The sequence below is a fragment of the Sapajus apella genome, unplaced genomic scaffold (assembly GCF_009761245.1).
Source record: "Sapajus apella isolate SASKATOON/1434 unplaced genomic scaffold, GSC_monkey_1.0 scaffold67, whole genome shotgun sequence".
Lineage (NCBI taxonomy): Eukaryota > Metazoa > Chordata > Mammalia > Primates > Cebidae > Sapajus > Sapajus apella.
The window spans coordinates 5285502-5290938 of record NW_022437007.1 but is presented as its reverse complement, the minus strand read 5'-3'; the positions used below and the strand labels follow the sequence as shown (position 1 = coordinate 5290938).

Genomic DNA, 5437 nt, shown 5'->3' with positions numbered 1-5437 from the left:
AAATGAGGCCTGTAGTACTGTCTTAAAATAGCTGTCATGAGGATTAAGTAGATTAATGTGCATGTGAAATTAAATTTCAAAATGTAAATGTCTATTTAAATATAAGATGCTATTGCTCTTTAACAATCATTATGACTTAGTTAATATATGTACATTTATATGTGTGATGTATATGTGAGTATATTATGTCAGTGTATGTAAATTTACTTCATTAGGTGAGCATAGACCTTTATATTTCTTTTTAAACCAGTACATGTCCAGTGTCCAGCATATAGAAGACACTTAATAAATATATACTGAATGAATAGACGAATGAACTTTAAGAAAACAGAATGTTCAAATATAAAGAACTTACTCTAATTTAATTGGTATCAGGTAAAGAATAAACACAGAAACTGTTAGAACAGGAACTGAATTATAGCATCTCCTACATGAAATTAAATAATTTTAGAAATGGTGGTAAATGTTTTTTTAAGATTTTTACTTGTATTGGCACAGATATAAGCATCAATCATCACATCTTTCTGCTCACAAACCTTAAGTAACTCCCGTTGCTCCTATTGCTAAGAAAATAAAATCCAATTCTTTTGCTTGGCACTAACCTTTTCAAATTTATTTTCCATATTACAATCGTGCTTCTTTTGGATATTTCTTATGTATCACCCAACTTTCCCCTTTCTCCGCTCTCTTGCCACCTTGCCTGTGTCCAGCCTTTATCCTCATTTTGAAATGCCCTTCAACTTATTTCTATAGAATCCAATCCCACCCATCTGTCAAGCTCTGTCCCTTATGCCACTGCCTCTATGGAGCCTATGTAGATATCCTCTGATAGAGGTAACCTCTTTCTACCTAATTAGTCATTCTACTTTATGTTTGCCCTCTTGAGACCTTTGCCACTTCCTAACATAGATTATAAACATTTTTGGTAGCAGATTCAATGTCTGTTTTACTTTATTTTCAAAATTTCCTGCATTGTAAATATACAGTTGCCTCTTTATTGAACAAACTGAATATGCATTGTCATGCTTCTGCTTGTGAAAGACGTGCATTTTTCAATAACTGTTATACACAATAAGGATTATATAGGTGTCCGTGATTTTGGCATACTTATCATCATTATGGTTAATTGATTTTAGCAAAAGTACCAAGGTAATTCTATTGGGAAATGAAAATTTCTTTTCAAGAAACAGTTCTGGAACATTTGGATACCTTATGCCAAAAGCAAAGCAAATTAAAACAGAAAAAAAGGAATTTAAACTCTTACTTCCCCAATAACAAAAATTAGCTTATAATAGATCATATTCTTAAATGTAAGCACTAAAAGTATAAAACTTCCAGAAGGAAACACAGAAGAAAATCTTTATGTTACTGAGTTATGCCAAGAGGTCTTAGATTTGACATCAATAGCAAGATCATAGAAGGAAAATTAGACTTTAAATTAAAAATTAAACATTTGTTCCTCAACAGACACTAGTAAGAGAGAAGAAAAGACAACCTAGATAATTTGAGAAAATATATGTTAATCATATATCTGAGAAAGGACTTGTACCCAGGATATATGAATAAACCAAGTACTGTCAATTATATGGAGAAATGAGGATCCTGATACATTGTGGGAATGAAATATAACACAGCCACATTGGAAAGCAGTTTTATCATATCTTTATAAAGTTAAACATATACTTGCCATGTGATGTAGAAATTTTACCTTTAGGTATTTACCCAATAGAAATGAAAACAAATCTCCCCACAGGGACTTCTGCGGGAATGTGGATAGTAGCATTGTTCATAATAGCTCCAAACTAAAAGCAATCCAGATGTCCATGTCCAACTGATGAATATATGAACAAAATGAAGCATATCCTTACAATGGGATATTTTCTGGTAATGAAAAGGAACAAAATAGTGGTGCAAGTAACAACATTTATGAACCTCAGAAATGTCATAAGTGAAAAAGTACGTATGTAATGATTAAACTTGCAAGTTTCTATATGAGACAAAAGTATAGAGACAGTGGATCAGTGATTGCCTGGTGTTGGGAGTGGAGACTGCCAACAAATGATGATGCTGGAAGTTTTTGGGGATAATGGAAATGTTTTAAAATAGAATTGGAATGTTTTATTCCTATACTGACAGTGGGTATATTATATGGTGTGTAAATTATACTTCAGTAAATCTGATGAGAGAAGGAGAGATTTTATTTAAATTTTGAGATCAGATAAAGTTTAAGGAAATAAAATGTAAGCTTAGACCTTAAAATATGAATAGGAATTAGGGAACAAAATGGCTGTTAAACAGAAAAAGATCATATCAAACATGCAGGGAGGCACTAAAAATTTACTTGAATGAATGAATAAATAAAGGAAGTAAGGATTGGAAACTTCATTGAAAAGAACTTACAGCCTCTCAAAATCATTATGATTTGAATTATTTCCTTGTTAGAAATATATGTTATACCTTTTATTGAGTTCAAATCTGCTTTCCTATAGATTATATTTATTGATCCTATTTCTCCAAATCTGGAGCTATGCAGATCTAACCTTTCACAAGTTTATATAAGACTAGCACTCTATTTTATCATCTTCTCCAGGATACACTCTGTAATTTAACCATTTCTTACCTGACTTGCTTTACTCATCACTTACTAACTTCAATATACAATATCAAGTGTGTAAAGATTATTTCACTTTATCTTCACAATAGCTTAATGAGGTAGATCCTATATTATCCTCATCTTACATATGAGGAAAGAGAATCATAGAGTATTAAGTAACTTGACTAAAAATTACACAACTTAAGAGGGCTGCAGTGACTCCCTGGTATCCTAACCATCATGTTATATTACCCTCCCTGAAAATCAGAACCATTGCATGTCCTGTCTAATGCAATGCCTAAGTGCCTGCCAGTAAGATAAACTTGTTAGTAAGGAAGACAAGAATTTTTTGTCTCAACTTTTATTTTAGGATCAGGGGATACATGTGCAAGTTTGTTATAAAGGTATATGAAAATGGTGTGTGAATGAATCCACCACTCAGCTAGTGAGCATAGTACCCCAAACGTAATTTTTCAACCCCTTTCCCATTCCCTCTCTCCTCCCTTTTGTAGTCCTCCATGTCTGTTGGTCTCATCTTCGTATCCATCTGTATACAATGTTTAGCCCTCACTTGTTAATGAGAGCGTTTGGTATTTGGTTTTCTGTTCCTGTGTTAGTTTGCTTAGGATGAAGTTTTCCAGATGTATCTACATTGTTGGAATTTTATTTTTTATGGCTGTATGGTATTCCACAGTATCTATGTACTGGATTTTCTTTATTCAGTCTACCATTGATGGACATCTAGGTTGATTCCATGTCTTTACTATTGTGAATAGCATTGTAATGAACACATGGGTGCAAGAAGGAAGACATGAATTTTAGTAGATGTACTGCATGTAAGAATTTCAAATGGAATGTTAGACGTGACTTGTCATGAATTTCCATGAAACTAATAAAGCTACAGATTTAGGAACCCCAGTTTAAGTGTTTCTTCCAAAGATTTGTTCCCTAATTAGAGATTCAAAAATCTGGGGTTTTTTTTTGAACAAGGACCACCAAAATTGCCTAAGTGTATGCCCACAAAGCTTCTATCTGCTCCTGGGCATCATTTTTTTTTGTTGTTGTTAATTTTGTTGCCTATTCTTCCACCAGGAAGTTTTCTTGGCCTTTATTTCCAAACTTTTTCAGTTTCTAAGTTCTTTGTCCTGCTCCTTTTGTATTCCTTTTTTCTGATTAAAAACTATCTATTTGTCTTACTTAGATGAATTTATCTCTTTTCTCCCATGTTTTGGTCTTCAGATAGGTTTTCCCCAAAGTGGGATGTTTTTCTCAAAGATAGATCCCACAAGAAAAGGATTATTATTATTATTATTTGCCTCAAAAAGTGACATTTATTCAAAGAAAAAAAATGACAAGATGTCCATTACTTGTCTCCCTTCCCTCTCCCCTCCTGCTGCTCCTTAGCCCCCCATCTAGCTGGGGCTAGATGGCAGGACAGCCCCTCAGATGAGGTCAGCAACACTAAAGGGCATTTCCTCAATGGAGGTGTTATAGAAGGTCTTTATGTCTCGAAGAGTCCTCTCATCTTCTGTCACCATGTTAATAGCTACACCTTTATAGCCAAACCGTCCACCTTGATGGATTCTGTGGATATAGTTTTCCCTGTTGGTGGGAAGGTCATAGTTGTTGACTAAAGAAACCTGCTGCACATCAATGCCTCTTACCTACGTCAAGAAAGACAACTCTTTAGCATGTGCATGAGAATCTATCCTGAAGGGATGACATGTGGGTATCCATGTAAGCAGCCAAGGAAGGCAGAGGAAATAAGCATCCCTGTTCCCAAAAGACCTTAGGCATTCCAGATTCTATTCCAAGTTGCCACTCTCCTGAGAGGGGCACTGGATGTCCCCTTGGAGAGGGAATCACATTGGATAAGAAAAGGAATTATTATGCCAATTCTTAAGATAAAAATTTCTCCAACCTCTTTATATAAACTTTTTCTTCCATTTACTTGCAGCATTGAACACAGACTCTCCAACTTATTTCCATGCAAATATGAACAGGTTTGTTTTTCAGGAAAATGGTATAATCACCTATTGCTGTATTATAATTTCAAGTCATGTTTCTGCCTTCTTAAGTCAAAACTATAATTTTGTATCATTCTCTTTCAAAATTCCAAATTCATATTGGTACTCATGATATAGATGATTAGGGCTAAAAGTACTATTCCTACTTCCTCTCATATTCTATTTACATATGAATCACTTCATACAGTGTAAGCACTCAGTCTGTTTTCTTCTGGTTTGTTATAGAAGTAGACTAACAATGGGGTCTTTATATGTGTGTGTGTGTGTGTGTGTGTGTGTGTGTGTGTGTATTGATCATAACTATTTTTAGAATGTGATGAAAAATGTGGACTATCTCCATAAATATACATATATAAAACATATTATTTCTATACCATAAAGGGATTTACTTATTCTTTGAAGCCCACCTATAATTCCCCAGGCCCACAGATAATCAAACTATGTGTCTTCATAGTACAATTACTAAAATCTGGAATAAGTAACAATATGTGCTGAATTACTTTGAAAATTTATTTTTATTCTCCATTGTGTTTTTTTTGTTATATTCTTTTAGATTTTTTTGAGGAAATGTTCTGCATATATGCAAATTGTTGGATCAGTACGTTCTTGAATCATTACCATTTTGCTGAGAGGACACTAGTAATGTAGTTGATTTAAGTCTTTAAGTCTCCTACTGAGGTTTATTTTTTTTCCAGAACAATGTGACTGTTCTCTTTTAAACCCATTAAGGGATGAAAAAGTCATTAGGATGTGAATGTGGATATCTCAGGAATTGATGTACTACATTTGGAGCTGTTATATTAATGAAAATGAGATT

The 5437-nt window shown here is 33.7% G+C and overlaps 1 non-coding gene across 1 annotated transcript; it reads right to left on the bottom strand.

Moving 5' to 3' along the window:
- Window positions 1-4326: 4326 nt before the first annotated feature.
- LOC116530578 lies at window positions 4327-4466 on the bottom strand. The gene has a single exon (XR_004260074.1). It is a non-coding gene; the product is annotated as a small nucleolar RNA SNORA67 (small nucleolar RNA).
- Window positions 4467-5437: the final 971 nt, after the last annotated feature.